Raw genomic sequence first — 16,826 nt, 5'->3', positions numbered from 1 at the left:
TGACCTTATAAAATCTTTATTCCAAGGTCTTTATTCCAGGATTGGGGAGTCCAAAACTAGTGGACATAGGGTTAAAGTGAGGGGGAAAGATATAAAAGAAACCCAAGGGACAACTTTCTGATGCACAGGGTGTTGCGTATATGGAATGAGCTACCACAGGAAATGGTCAAGACTGATACGATGCTAGCATGTAAAAGGCATCTGGATGAGTGCATGAAATATGAAAAGTTTCGAGGGATATGGGCCAAATGCTAGAAAATGGAACTAGATTAATTTAGAATATCTGGTTGGTATGGACAAGTTCGACCAAAGGTTCTGTTTCTTGCTGTACATCTTTATGACTCTTCTGGATTGCTTCACATCTTAAACCCCACACTAAACACTCGTTGTTCGCATTGATGTGGAGTTATCGGTGTTGGTTAGAAACCATACGACACAGGTTATAGTCCAACAGGTTTATTTGAAAACACAAGTTTAGGGAGCCTCAATCCTTCCTCAGGTGTTAGTGAGAGAGGTAGTATCTTAGGTTTGCTCAGTACGTCCTCATCAATGGTGTGAACTTTTGAACTTTTTACTTCCTGAGAGATAGTATCAGACACAGAAATCAAAAGGTCCACACCATTGATGAGGATGTCCAGAGCAAACCTTTGATCGTTTCACTCATAAATTCTGTGTCTGGTTCTAGTTCTATAACAACTTGTTTTCAAATGAACCTGTTGGGCTATAACGTAGTGTTATGTGACTTCTGACTTTGATAATTTTACTTGTCTCCAAGCTCACTAATTCTGCTAACTTCTCTAATATCACTATGGACTGGCGATGGATTCATCAACATGCTGGTTGCATTTATGGAATATGAACCTTTTAGCAATCACCAAAGGTTTTAGTGAAAAATTGTTTTGTAGGATTCCTACTATTTCTTCATAAATTTTTGAGCCTTGCTTCTCTAGTTGATCCAGACTTCTCAGGAAGTTGAAAGTTTCTCCCCCATAATGTAAATGACAATATCCGCTTCAATTTTGTTACCTTAAACAAAATAATGCAATCTCTCTGTGTAGCGTTTCCAGCTCTCTATATTTTCATCATGTGATCCTATGCCACCAAAATTTCCTAAGGTTTTTGTGAAGGGATGAGCCTGTATAGCAGTGTACCACAAGCATTACCTCACATATTGCCTCACATTTAAAACAAATCCCTGTGACTACCTGTTTCTTTCTAAGTTTACAGCCCAGCTCAAAACTTTTCCCTCCATGTCAGGTACTTATTACTTGTTGGGATATTCCTTGGTCATCACAATGGCTCAGTAGTTAGCATTGTTGATTCACAGAACCAGGGATCCCACTTCAATCCCACCCTCAGGCAACTGTGTGGGGTTTGCACATTCTCCTGGTGACTGTGTGGATTTCCTCTGGGTGCTCTGGCTTCTGCCCATAGTCTAAAGATGTGCAGGCTGGGTGCCCATCGTGTCCAGGTATGTGCAGGCAAGGTGTAGACAATGGGCAATGCAGGGTTACAGGGATAGGGTAGGGGAGTGGGTCTAGTTGGGAAGATCTTCAGAGGATTCATGAGAACTTGATGGGCCAAATGGTCTGTTTCCATACTGTAGGGATTCTACAATTCAGGATTTAGCACGGGGCAAGTTTCTGCACTACTCACCTCTTTTTGCTACAATTGTATTGCAAAGTTATATACAGTACTTGTGGTTTAGAAGGCAGCAAGTTAGAATTTGATGTGTGTAAAATGCTGGGGCGGGGTGGGGGGAAGCCGTTGCATTGTCCCTTTAAAAGATGATGTGCTTTTTTTATCCTTGGAGATATAAAATCGGCATCTGTGAGCAGCAACTTGAAAGTTTACAAGTGCATAGAGAGCACCTGAATTGAAACATTTGTATTGAAAGGCCATACAATTAGCAGGCCAAGCAGCACTTTTTACCCAGCCAACAGGGTCTTGAATTTAGCTAATCAATTTGAACCAGGCACTTAATTAAATTTAAATCTGATGGTTATGACAACATAGGAGCAGTTCTATTGTAAGAAATTGATATGTGATCAAGGATATAAAAGAAGAGGGCAGTTGAACAAAGACAGGAGAGATAACTGCCATCTGTCAGTGCTAATAGCCCTCAGCTCTCAAGAAATAATCACTGACTCTCACAGACTCCTACATGTCTTAGAGAAAGCACCATCTAAATAACAAAGGTACCCACGGCACAACTAGTTAATGTTCCTGACAGAACAATCGATGGAGAAGGGACAGAACATTCTGGAAGACACATAACCTGGCTGTAATTTCGAGAAACTAGATTCTTTCTTTTTAATATGTGGGACTCATATTTATTAGAACAGCATACGATGAGAATCTTGTTTTATTCAGGAATATTTAGCAGTTAGAAGGGATTTATTCGATTTGTTAATAGTTTAGTTAATTTGTTCACTGTTAGAGTTAGATAAATAAATTGTTACTGGTTGATTGTAAAGAGAGTGTCAGGGATTTATTTTATTTCACCACTAGAAATTAGTGAAAGACATGTGACACTACTCATTCATACTCCATTTTATGGATTATAGGGTGAGGTCCTCCTGTTTGGTATTTTGGTTTTAGCTCTCAGGGAGGGGATCCAATGTACGCTTTAGAACAATTATATTTGCCTCAGTGCAGCAATGGCCTCTTTTAATTTCTTCTTTTTATTGAAGCACCTCCAAGATCTGCAGTGTTGCCTATGACTGATCTGGTGGATCTCAAAGCAGTCTTATCCAGTCTTCGTCACCAGGTTTCTTCTTGTGTTAAGTTCCGACAAAAGACCAGGAGGCAAAAGGGTTAAATAGTAGGAGCTCTATTGCAGAAATGCCCACTCTCCAGACAGTAAGATTGGACAAAGTTGTTTCCCACCCAAAATGGCCAAAATCACTATCATTCTGTCACATGATCAGACTCTTAAAGTGATAGTCCAGTGTGCTTACACAAATGCACAAGGCCTGTGCGCACACCATCTGGGTCCACACAGATTTTCTCTAAGGTCCTTGATGGGCTGTATTCTTTCCTCAGTTATCCTCTTGCTCTTCATTTATTTCTTTTTAAAAAAACATATGATTTTCCTTTATTCTCCCCACCAATACTTTGGTATTTCTTTTCTTTTCTAATTTTCTTTTCAAAATTCTCCCTGCACCTTTTATCCTCCAGGGACGCTGCTAATTTGAGCCATCAGTATGTGCTACAGGCTTTTCTTTTCTCCCTAATCCTAACCTTTGGCTCCCTCAATGTGTAGATCTTGGTCCTATGCTTTGTTGTTATGGGAATCTATTTCTTCTATACTGTCACTATTTCCTCTTTGAATGCCTTCCAGTGCTCTAACACAATTTTATCTACTCCCAGAGATAATGGGAACTGCAGATGCTGGAGAATCCGAGATAACAAAGTGTGGAGCTGGGTGAACACAGCAGGCCAAGCTGCATCTCAGGAGCTCAAAAGCTCCTAAGACGCTGCTTGGCCTGCTGTGTTCATCCAGCTCCACACTTTGTTTATCTGCTCCCAGACCACTTGAGCCAAATTGTATTTTATCTTAATAACGTAAAATTTCCTCCAATTTAGAACATTTATTCCTGGTCTGATCCATCTTTACCCTTGTCCACTGGGATCAGATCACTTTTTATCAGATATTACAGCAATTGGCAGTGTTGGAGTAACAGTAATAGATGAATGATACCAAGGAATGCCTGAGGAACATTACCAGGAGTTTCAGACGCAACATGAAATCATTAGATGATGAACTGCCTAAAGTAGAAAACAGACGCATGAAGCAGAACTTGGAAGATGATGACAATGATTAGTTTGACAGCATTGTACTAGTACTTTAGTCTAGTAATGTGGATGCGTCGCTGGTACACTTAATTGTGCAATATTGGATTACGCTTGCACCCTTAACAGTGTGTAGATGAATAGTAAGGATCAAAGTAAGGTTTGGGTGTGAACGTTCCATTTGGTTTGAGGATGACAATATATTGAGATCCTGAAAAAAGAGCAATAATTCCATGTAAGATAGTTGGAATAAGCTGTCTAATAGCATTGATACCATCTCTCATGAGATAATGTCACTCCTAAGAAAGCCTGGCATGAAAAAGGCATAGCTTAGAAAACAACATGGAACATAACAAAATAATTATTTTTGGAAAGTCAGTGGATCTAGATTTGTAGTTTTACCCAATGAGGTCATTATTGCACCCGTTAACAAAACAAGACATTTATGATCAAAATGTTAAAGAAGTGTAAATAGCATTGTTAGGAACAGTAACCCCTCACTGAAAAATCAAGGTTATCAACATGCTTCACCATTCAAGTGGAAACAGGACAACAACTAAACCATTGGCATCCAGGTTTCACTCTCGCAACTCAAAGATTGTAAAAAAACTAATAACTACAACTATCTTTACCTTGGTGCTTACAGCAGATATTGCTTCCCCACCCCGGCCTATTGTTTTATAAGATCATTACAAGTATCTGTGTGTCTGTTTGAGGTGTATTTTTTAAAGTGAGAAAATTTGACTGCGCTCAAAAATGTTTGGAATTGGTCCTCCCTCATTTTTGACCAGTTTAATTTAAATTAAAGTATTATAACTACATGCTCAGAAGAGAAAATTTTAAAACACAAATTGTTGTGACTGAACAAGAGGGTGTTTAAAAAAGGACGCAGTGATCCTCCTCTTTACCTGGTTGCGACAAATTTGGGGCTTGTGATAAGATTCAAACCCATTGACAAACAAAAGAATTGGGAAATAAATTCTTCGTTCATAAGTTTTGTTTTAAAAAAACGTTTCCTCGAATCTTTAACTTTAAAAGTGCTAAGATGTCTATGTTAGATATTTATGCGTTTGTAAATCAGGGAGCAATAATTTATGAAAATCAAAAAGCTTTGTCCTTGGAAGAATTAGAAGTGACAACTAAGTACCCAAAGGTGACGTTCTGTTCAAATGCTAGCAAAACAGAATGGTAACTGCAGAATGGTAATGAAACTAATAAATTAAAATTGGAACATCTAAAATTGGAACTGGGATATTAGCAAAGAAAAGAGGAACAATAGTTCTACGTAAAAGAGAGGGAGAGGCAAGAAAGGAGGGAAGAAAGAAAATTCTAGGCAAAAGAGAACAATGGAGAAAGTCAACTTACGTTGAGACAGCTCAAACAGAACAACGAGACTGAAAGCATTCTGGTGAGGGAACTAAAGCTATCTCAGATTTAACAGTAGATGTATTCACGTTTTCCCATTTAATCCCTAAGTTTGAAGACAAACGGTCACTTTCTTTAACTGTTTTGAAGAATTGATCCAACAGTTAAAGTTACATTGTTATGGCTATTCTGCTGTTGCTACCAAATAGACTGACAGGGTTTATTTATTCACTAGGTTTATTTATTCCTTCTTACCCAAGGAGAGTGCCGTTGACTGAGACTACAAAATGTGCTCTTTTAAAGTGCATACCAGTTCGAGTCTGAAGTATACAGCAAGAAATTCTGTACTCTTGAGAAAGAGCCTGACAAAGTTTATTGAAAATATGAAAGGTTTAAACAAATTACTTTTGACCAATGGATCAGAGCATTTAAAATGAAAGTATCCTCATTACATTTATTGCATTGTTCTTTTATTTATTCTCTCATATGAAATGAGCATCATTAGCCAGCATTTGCCACCTATTGCTAACAGCCCATGAGAAAGCGGTGGTGAATCATCTTTTTGAACCACTGCAATCTATGTGGTGTCAATACACCCACAGTTCTGTGAGACAGAAATCCAGGAATTTGATCCAACAACAATAAAGGATCAACTGTACAGTTCCAAGTCAGATTAATATGGAGCTTGGAGGGGAGATTACAACTGGTTGTGTTCCCAAGTATCTGCTGCCCTTGTACTTCTAGGTGGTGGATGTGATAAGTCTGGAAGGTGCTGTTGAAGAAATCTTGACACTACAGCACATCTTGTAAACAGCTCACTGGCTACAACTCTGACCTAGAGGTGAAATGAATATTTAAAAAATGGGCAATAAATGTTGGCCTTCAAAATAAAGTTAAATCAAAAAGCCTATTTCTGCCTTCATGATAATTGCTGCTTTCTGGAATCAAGCCAGTAGTTATTCAATTTAGAGAATATGTTCATCTCAACTAGAGTTAAATACCACAACGGTGTCTTTTTACACCAGCTCATAATAACATGGATTCTACCATGCTGGAATTTGATTGTGCATTCTTCATCCCAGAAAGCATAACCACAAACCGATACACTCCTGTGGATGTTGCAAAAGTGAAACAAAATATGGCTTCATTACTCAGTAGAAACTGCCAATAAAACTTGGCTAGATACTGTCCAACTTTTAGTTTCACAAGAATACTCAGTATACAGGAAATAAAACATGCATCAGCTGCTTAATCTTCTATGATCTGGACAGACCCATGTCATTTCATTGCACTTTTACGAGTACCACTGGCACAGTCTAGGAATGCTGCTGAAAGATCAATAACTCTCACTTCTCACATGTACTGCAGGTTCTTCTCTTGTGTGCTTCAGCATGCTAAAGGGAACAGATATGCATGTTCCTTGATTGGCATCCTGTTAGCTTGTTACACACATGGAATCATACCTTGCAGGCAATGTCCCACATGTCACTGTACTCATGCCTATTGTTAGAACTCTCACCAATTTTTCATTACTTTTACTTTTATGTTTTTATCAATTTTTAATTGCGATCTGGAAATGACGAGTGGACTTTGGGACAGCTTGCATTGAAAAGAAAATAATAGGCCAAACAAGCATTGTTTGTTTGTGAGGCAAGGCCTGGAAGCTAATTATAAGCTGAGCTTTAATTAAAAAAAGTTCCAACAGATGCAGCAACCCCGGGGAAGGGCATTATGCTAAACACATAGTGGAAGTTGGCTATGAATGAGGCCAGTACCTGGGAATTGGTTCCAGCAAGTCAGGAAGAGATCCTTTGTTCGATTAGATGGCAGTTGTTGAATGGTAATTGAGGCCTTGGGAAGAGCTGATCAGTCACTCAGGATGGAGCTAGAGTTAAAAGTTGTTTTCTTGAACTATGTTTTCTGCGAGATTGTTCTGGGCTATTGCTAAGACAGCTTGAAGATTTGAAAGTTCCATGTCTAACCTAATACACCAGCTTTTGACAGTCTAGAGAGTAGAAAGCAGAGTTAGAAGTATTGCTGTCTCTGCCTGGATAACCTGAGGTGATCTGAATTAAGGTTTCAGAAAAGCAGCCACGGAGTCCAAGTTTATATGTGTGAAACAACGCATCATGAAAGCTGTAAGTAATATGGCCAACTTTTACTTATCGCCTAACTTTGTCTGTCTTTTGTGTAAAGACACATATTTCAGGTAAAGCACAGGCATTAATCAGCCTACCATAGGTGGCACAGTGGTTCAGTGGTTAGCACTGCAGCCTCACAGCACTAGGGATCTGGGTTCGATTCCAGCCTTGGGTGATTGTCTGTGTGGGATTCCTCCGGGTGCTCCAGTTTCCTCCCACAGTCCAAAGATGTGTAGGCTAGGTGGATTGGCCAAGCTAAATTGCCTGAGGTGTTCAGGGGTGTGTGGGTTATAGGGGGATGGGTCTGGGTGGGATGTTCCGAGGGGCATTGTGGACTTGTTGAGCCAAATGACCTGTTTCCACACTGCAGGGAATCTAATCTAATGTTGCTTAATTTTCACTCTGCCAAAATTATTGTATATTTAATAAATAGTTAAGTTTAACATCTAAAATTAGTTCAGAAATTAATTATTTGCAAACTCTGGGATTGGTTATTCAAAAGTCTGGTTAGGAACCATTGGAGTGACCATTATTTTAGGGTTTTCAACAGTTTAATTTTACGGGTGCTGTGAATACAGAGGTGGAAAGGCTAATTTGGTTCAGTTGTCTATTTTCATGTCATAATACCTGGCTGTGTTGTCTCACACGCAGACATCCTCACTAGATTAGTGAAAGGGAATCACAGGGACTTGTCCTGGGAGACCTTAGCCCTTTGAAGTCTTATGATATTAGGTCAATCATATGTGTGGAAAACCTTCCTGGTCACCACATAACACCTTACTCCCCTCCCACCCACTCCCAGGTGATGAATCAGTTCTCTTCCATGGTGAATGCCAAATGGAAGAAGCACTAAAAGTGACAAGGGCTCAGAATGTGCTCTGTGTGGGAAACTTCAATCTTTCCCACCAAATGTGGCTCCATTGCTCAGTAGATGTGCTTCCATGACATTCTCAGTATCTGACCCGGGAACCAAGTCCCGAAGGAGATAACTTTGGCTATTTTAAGGGAAGCAAGAGAACAACCTGCTTGAGCCTGTCCTCATGACTTCCCCAGGTATAACCACTGTGTTAGATGGCATAGATTTTGAACAGATCTATCAACTCAAACTGGGTATCCCTGAATGCCATCATCAGAAGCAGAATCATACAAAACCAGGTTCCTTCACTTTACCATAACCGTCAATCCAGGAGATCAACCTTGGCTCAAAGAGAACACTGTTGAGCAGCAACTGAGGAGGTTTCTGGGAGAAGTCAGTTCAGTTACCACAAGTGAGGAGGCGATTGCAGAGGACCCGTTGCTCATTAGGAGGAAGAGCATCAAACAGAGGACACTGGTGAAAATCAACTGAGGAGGATTCTAGAAGTCAACTCAGTAATCATGACTGAGAAGGGTATTCTAGACATTGGCTTGGCTGCTGAGGAGCCAGGTTTGCACACTGAGTGAGTAGCACCTGAAAAGATGAAGAACTTACTTTTTGTAATTGTAGTCTGCTAGGAGTAGGGAGTGAGACATCTAAGTTTGCTAACTCATGGGTAAGGTTGTGTGAACACTTCCTGGATTTTTGTCTATGGCAAATAGGTTGATTTAGTCAATAAGGTTCAAAATGGCAAGAGAGCTTGGCCCCATGGAATGTTCTTCCTGAAATATGTGGGGAATCAGAGATACTGGATGTAAGTTTGTTCGCTGAGCGGGAAGGCTCATTTTCAGACATTTTGTCACCATTCTAGGTAATATCATCAGTGAGCCTCCAGTGAAGCGCTGGTGTTATATCCCGCTTTCTATTTATGTGTTTGGGTTTCCTTGGGTTGGTAATGTCATTTCCTGCATTGGTGATGTCATTTCCAGTTCTTTTTCTCAGAGGGTGGTAGATGGGCTCCAAATCAATGTGTTTGTTGACGAAGTTCCGGTTGGAATGCCATGCTTCTAGGAATTCTCGTGCGTGTCTCTGTTTGGCTTGTCCTAGGATGGATGTGTTGTCCCAATCAAAGTGGTGTCCTTCCTCATCTGTATGTAAGGATACTGGTGATAGTGGGTCCTGTCTTTTTCTGGCTCTGTTCATGTAACATCAACTAGCCACAAAACGACATGACCCACTATCACTCGTATCCTTACATACAGATGAGGAAGGACACCACTTTGATTGGGACAGCACATCCATCCTAGGACAAGCCAAACAGAGACGCGCACGAGAATTCATAGAAGCATGGCATTCCAACCAGAACTCCATCAATAAACACAATGATTTGGAGCCCAGCTACCACCCTCTGAGAAAAAGAACAGGAAATGACATCACCAACCCAAGGAAACCCAAACACATAAATAGAAAGCGGGACATAACACCAGCGCTTCACCAGAGGCTCACTGATGATATTACCTAGAATGGTGACGAAACGTCTAAAAACGAATCTTCCAGCTCAGCGAGCAAACTTACATCCAGAACCTCAACCTGAGCTACAAATCTTCTCAAAACCCGCGAATCAGAGATACTTCCAGTCTCCACGTTAACTACGTATGTAGGAAATATGTTCAGCCATAGCACCTGATTTGCACATGGAGTGCCTTGGAGCTGTGAATGGACTCATAATAGAGCATCCAGGAGGCTGAGAATTTTGTGGCTAGCACATTTAGCATGTTGGTCACACCAGCAGTAAGGATTACACAGAGACAAGTTGGATGGCCAGCAGGAAGGCGAGTAAGCGTGGACAGGCAGTGTCAGAGGTCCATTTGGCCATTCTCCTCTCAAACAGGCATATTATTTTGGATATAGTTAGTCTATAAGCCTCTCAGGGGAAAACAGTAGCAGCAACCAAGTCAGTGGCACCACGACTGGCACTGTTGTACAGCAGGAAAGGTCAAACTGTAACGGAGCAATAGTAGTAGTGGGAGTTGTTCAAGAAGGACAGGTGCACCTAACCTGGAGGGGCACCAATATCCTAGCAGGGATGTTTGCTTTCGGAAGAGTTTAAACTACTGGAGCAGGGGGGTAGAAAACAGAGCAATAGGTTAGCAAGTGAAATGACCGAGCAGGAGTCTGAGACGAAGCCCAGTCAGGCTAAGAGGAACAACAGAAAGGGAAGGGGTTACTGAACATGACAGGACTGACAATCTTACGCGTATTTGTTTAAACACAACAAGTATGACAGGAATGGCAGATGAATTTAGAGCCTGGATTAGTACATATAACTATGAAGTTGTAGCTATTACAAAGACTTGGTTGAGAGCAGCTTAGAAAGCAGCTAAGAATGTGGCAGCTTAACATTCTAGGATTTTGATGTTTCAGGTAAGATAGAACAGGATGTAAAAGAGATGGGGAGTTGCCTTAGTAACACGGGAGAATATCACAGCTGTCCTGAGGGAAGGTACGGTGGAGGGTTCATCCAATGGGACATTATGGGTAGAGCTGAGGAATAGGACAGGTGCAATCACTTCAATGGGATTGTACTACAGGTCTCCCAGTAACAAGAGGGTGATAGACGAACAGATATGTGGACAGATTATGGAAATATGTAAAAGCAACAGGGTTATTGTGATGAGATAATGGGAACTGCAGATGCTGGAGAATCCAAGATAATAAAATGTGAGGCTGGATGAACACAGCAGGCCAAGCAGCATCTCAGGAGCACAAAAGCTGACGTTTCGGGCCTAAACGCTTCAGAGAGGGGGATGGGTTGAGGGTTCTGGAAGAAATAGGGAGAGAGGGGGAGGCGGACCGAAGATGGAGAGAAAAGAAGATAGGTGGAGAGAGTATAGGTGGGGAGGTAGGGAGGGGATAGATCAGTCCAGGGAAGACGGACAGGTCAAGGAGGTAGGATGAGGTTAGTAGGTAGATGGGGGTGCGGCTTGGGGTGGGACGAAGGGATGGGTGAGAGGAAGAACAGGTTAGGGAGGCAGAGACAGGTTGCACTGGTTTTGGAATGCAGTGGGTGGAGGGGAAGAGCTGGGCTGGTTGTGTGGTGCAGTGGGGGGAGGGGACGAACTGGGCTGGTTTAGGGATGCGGCGGGGGAAGGGGAGATGTTGAAACTGGTGAAGTCCACATTGATACCATTAGGCTGCAGGGTTCCCAGGCGGAATATAAGTTGCTGCTCCTGCAACCTTCGGGTGGCATCATTGTGGCACTGCAGGAGGCCCATGATGGACATGTCATCTAAAGAATGGGAGGGGGAGTGGAAATGGTTTGCGACTGGGAGGTGCAGTTGTTTGTTGCGAACTGAGCGGAGGTGTTCTGTAAAGCGGTCTCCAAGCCTCCGCTTCGTTTCCCCAATGTAGAGGAAGCCACACCGAGTACAGTGGATGCAGTATACCACATTGGCAGATGTGCAGGTGAGCCTCTGCTTAATGTGGAATGTCATCTTGGGGCCTGTGATAGGGGAGGCGGAGGAATTGGGAATAGGGGATGGAATTTTTGCAGGAGGGTGGGTGGGAGGAGGTGTATTCTAGGAGGAGTGTATTCTATCCACCTATCTTCTTTTCTCTCCATCTTCGGTCCACCTCCCCCTCTCTCCCTATTTATTCCAGACTAGAACACACCTCCTCCCACCCACCCTCCTGCAAAAATTCCATTCCCTATACCCAATTCCTCCGCCTCCGCCGCATCTGCTCCCACGATAAGACATTCCACTCCCGCACATCCCAGATGTCCAAGTTCTTCAAGGACCGCAACTTTCCCCCCACAGTGATTGAGAACGCCCTTGACTGCATCTCCCGTATTTCCCGCAACACATCCCTCACACCCCGCCCCCGCCACAACCGCCCAAAGAGGATCCCCCTCGTTCTCACACACCACCCTACCAACCTCCGGATACAACGCATCATCCTCCGACACTTCCGCCATCTACAATCCGATCCCACCCCCAAGACACTTTTCCATCCCCACCCCTGTCTGCTTTCCGGAGAGACCACTCTCTCCGTGACTCCCTTGTTCGCTCCACACTGCCCTCCAACCCCACCACACCCAGCACCTTCCCCTGCAACTGCAGGAAATGCTACACTTGCCTCCACACCTCCTCCCTCACCCCTATTCCAGGCCCCAAGATGACATTCCACATTAAGCAGAGGTTCACCTGCACATCTGCCAATGTGGTATACTGCATCCACTGTACCCGGTGTGGCTTCCTCTACATTGGGGAAACCAAGTGGAGGCTTGGGGACCGCTTTGCAGAACACCTCCGCTCAGTTCGCAACAAACAACTGCACCTCCCAGTCGCAAACCATTTCCACTCCCCCTCCCATTCTTTAGATGACATGTCCATCATGGGCCTCCTGCAGTGCCACAATGATGCCACCCAAAGGTTGCAGGAACAGCAACTCATATTCCACCTGGGAACCCTGCAGCCTAATGGTATCAATGTGGACTTCACCAGTTTCAAAATCTCCCCTTCCCCCACCGCATCCCTAAACCAGCCCAGTTCATCCCCTCCCCCCACTGCACCACACAACCAGCCCAGCTCTTCCCCTCCACCCACTGCATCCCAAAACCAGTGCAACCTGTCTCTGCCTCCCTAACCTGTTCTTCCTCTCACCCATCCCTTCGTCCCACCCCAAGCCGCACCCCCATCTACCTACTAACCTCATCCCACCTCCTTGACCTGTCCGTCTTCCCTGGACTGACCTATCCCCTCCCTACCTCCCCACCTATACTCTCTCCATCTTCGGTCTGCCTCCCCCCTCTCCCTATTTATTCCAGAACCCTCACCCCATCCCTCTCTCTGATGAAGGGTCTAGGCCCGAAACGTCAGCTTTTGTGCTCCTGAGATGCTGCTTGGCCTGCTGTGTTCATCCAGCCTCACATTTTATTACCTCGGGTTATTGTGATGGATGATTTTAACTTCCTCTATATTGACTGGGACTCCCCCAGTGCCAGGGGCTTGGACACTGCAATATGTTTGGTGTGTCAAGGGTTTTTTTTTGAAACAACAATAATCCAACTAGGGAAGGGGCTGTACTAGACTTGGTGTTGGGGAATGAGCCTTGTCAGGAGACTAAAGTTTCAGAGAGGGAGGATTTTGGGAACAGTGATGACCGTAATTCTGAAAGTTTAAGTTACTTATGGATAAGGACAAGAGCAGTCCTCGGGTGGAAGCCAACTACCACAAGATTAGGTAGAAATGAGGAAATGTAGATTTGGGGCAGCTGTTCAAGAGTAAATCTTCATCTGACAAGTGGCAGTCTTTAAAAAGCCAGTTGATTAGAGTTCAGGACCAGCATGTTACTGTGAAGATGAAGAATAAGGATGGCAAGAATTGGGAGCCTTAGATGACGTTGAATCCAAGATAAATTGAGAACTTAGTCAAAAATAAAAGAGGCATATGTAAGGTTTAGGAAACTGAACAGAGACAAAGCCCTCAATGGATACAAAGGTAGCAGGAGAAAACTCAAACAAGGCATGGGGGGGGAGTGCTAAAAGGGGCCATTAAATGTTTTTGGCAAACAGGATTAAGGAAAATCCCAAGTTGTTTATACATATATAAGGAGCAAGAAGGCAGCGAGAGAAAGGATAGGTCCACTCAAGGAGAAGGGAGAGAATTTATGCATGGAGGTGGAAGAAAAGCAGGGACCATATATATCAGCAAGGCGGCTAAAACCGAGACTCTACAACTGTAGTGTTTCCCACCCACCCTCCTCCTCGAACCTAGTTAATAAGGTAAGGTTCATTCTAAACTTTCTCTATTGAATATAAGTTTGTTATTCATTTGTTATTATTACTTGACGTAAGCTTTCTACTTTAGTACTGAGTGGGTGTTCAGATAAGTGGGGTATGGATGCTAGGACAGTTGCTTGCTCCTCCTGCAGAATATGGCAGTTGGGAGACGTGGCACACGTCTCCGCTGGCTACATCTGCGGGAAGTGCACCCAACTACAGCTCCTTGAAAACCGTGTTAGGGAAATGGAGCTGGAGCTGGATGAACTACGGATCATTCGGGAGGCAGAGGGGGTAATTGAGAGGAGTTACGGGAGTTGGTCACTCCTAAGGCTCAGGACAAGGATAGATGGGTTACAGTTAGGGGGAGGAAAGGGGACAGACAGAGAGTGCAGAGATCCCCTGTGGGCATTCCCCTCAGCAATAAGTATACCGTTTTGGATACTGCTGGGGGGGATGACCTACCAGAGGAAAGCCATAGTAGTCAGTTCTCTGGCACTGAGCCTGACACTGTGGCAAAGAAGGGAAGGGGGAAGAATAGAAAAGTACTCGTGGTAGGACTCGATAGTTAGGGGAATTGACAGGAGATTTTGTGGTCAGGATCGGGATTCCCGGAAGGTATGTTGCCTCCCTGGTGCCAGGGTCCGGGACGTCTCAGATCGGGTGTATGAGGTTCTAAAAGGGGAGGGCGAACAGCCAGAAATTGTGTTACATATTGGCACTAATGATATAGCCAGAAATAGGATTGAGGATATAAAAAGTGATTTCAGGGAGTTAGGATGGAAGCTGCAGAGCAAGATGAACAGAGTAGTGTTCTCTGGTTTACTACCAGTGCCACGAGATAGCGAGGCGAGGAACAGGGAACGGGCACAGCTGAACACGTGGCTACGCAGATGGTGTAGGAGGGAGGGCTTCAGATATGTAGATAATTGGGATGCCTTCTGGGGAAGGCGGGACCTGTACAAGAAGGACGGGTTGCATCTGGACTGGAAGGGGACCAATGTCCTGGGTGGAAGGTTTGCTCGAGTAGTTCGAGAGGGTTTAAACTAGTATGGCAGGGGGGTGGGAACCTGAGCTGTATACCAGAGGTGAGAGTTGATGCAGGTGAGGCAGTAGCAAGAGGTAGACCAGCTAGTGGGAAGGAACCAAGGGATCGGTTAAAGTGTGTTTGCTTTAATGCAAGGAGTATCAGGAATAAAAGTGATGAACTTAGAGCATGGATCAGTGCTATAATGTTGTGCCCATAACAGAGACATGGGTTTCTCATGGGCAGGAATGGTTGCTGGATGTTCCAGGGTTTAGAACATTTAAAAAGAATAGGGAGGGGGGAAAAAGAGGAGGGGGTGTAGCACTACTAATCAGAGAGGGCATCACAGCTACAGAAGCTTCCATTGTCGAGGAAGATCTGCCTACCGAGTCAGTATGGATGGAAATTAGGAACAGCAAGGGAGCAGTCACGTCATTAGGGGTTTACTACAGGCCCCCCAATAGCAGCAGGGAGATTGAAGAAAGCATACGTCGACAGATTTTGGAAAAGTGTGGACGCAGTAGGGTTCTGTAATGAGTGACTTTAACTTTCCTAATATTGATTGGAACCTCCTTCGAGCAGAAGATTTGAATGGAGCTGCTTTTGTAAGGTGTGTTCAGGAGGGTTTCCTAACACAGTACGTTGACAGGCCGATGAGGGGAGAGGCCATTCTAGACTTGGTGCTTGGAAAAGAGCCGGGGCAGCTATCAGATCTTGTGGTGGGAGAGCATTTTGGTGATAGTGACCATAACTGCCTCACATTCTACATAGCTATGGAGAAGGAGAGGATTAGGCAGAATGGGAGGATACTTAATTGGGGAAGAGGAAACTATGACGCGATTAGACATGAGTTAGGAAGCATGGACTGGGAGCAATTGTTCCATGGTAAGGGAACTATAGACATGTGGAGACTGTTTAAGGAACAGTTGTTGCGAGTGATGAGTAAGTATGTCCCTCTGAGACAGGCAAGAAGGGGTAAGATAAAGGAACCTTGGATGACGAGAGCGGTGGAGCTTCTTGTGAAAAGGAAGAAGGTAGCTTACATAAGGTGGAGGAAGCTAGGGTCAAGTTCAGCTAGAGAGGATTACACGCAGGCAAGGAAGGAGCTCAAAAATGGTCTGAGGAGAGCCAGGAGGGGGCACGAAAAAGGCTTGGCAGAAGGAATCAGGGAAAACACAAAGGCATTTTACACTTATGTGAGGAATAAGAGAATGGTCAAAGAAAGAGTAGGGCCGATCAGGGATAGCATAGGGAACTTGTGTGTGGAGTCTGAGGAGGTAGGGGAAGCCCTAAATGAGTTTTTTGCTTCTGTCTTTATGAAAGAAACGAAGTTTGTAGTGAATGAAACCTTTGAAGAGCAGGTGTGCATGCTGGAATGGATAGAGATAGAGGGAGCTGATGTGCTGAAAATTTTGTCAAACATTAAGATTGACAAGTCGCCAGGCCCGGACCAGATTTGTCCTCGGCTGCTTTGGGAAGCGAGAAATGCAATTGCTTCGCCACTTGCGAAGATCTTTGCATCCTCGCTCTCCACTGGAGTCGCACCTGAGGACTGGAGAGAGGCAAATGTAATTCCTCTCTTCAAGAAAGGAAATAGGGAAATCCCCGGCAATTACAGACCAGTAAGTCTCACGTCTGTCGTCTGCAAGGTGTTAGAAAGGATTCTGAGGGATAGGATTTATGACCATCTGGAAGAGCATGGCTTGATCAAATACAGTCAACACGGCTTTGTGAGGGGTAGGTCATGCCTCACAAACCTTATCGAGTTTTTTGAGGATGTGACTAGAAAAGTTGATGAGGGTCGAGCTGTGGATGTGGTGTATATGGACTTCAGTAAGGCATTTGATAAGGTTCCCCATG

Source organism: Stegostoma tigrinum, chromosome 12 (assembly GCF_030684315.1).
Source record: "Stegostoma tigrinum isolate sSteTig4 chromosome 12, sSteTig4.hap1, whole genome shotgun sequence".
Lineage (NCBI taxonomy): Eukaryota > Metazoa > Chordata > Chondrichthyes > Orectolobiformes > Stegostomatidae > Stegostoma > Stegostoma tigrinum.
The sequence above is the reverse complement of the archived record's forward strand: the minus strand, read 5'-3'. Positions refer to the sequence as shown.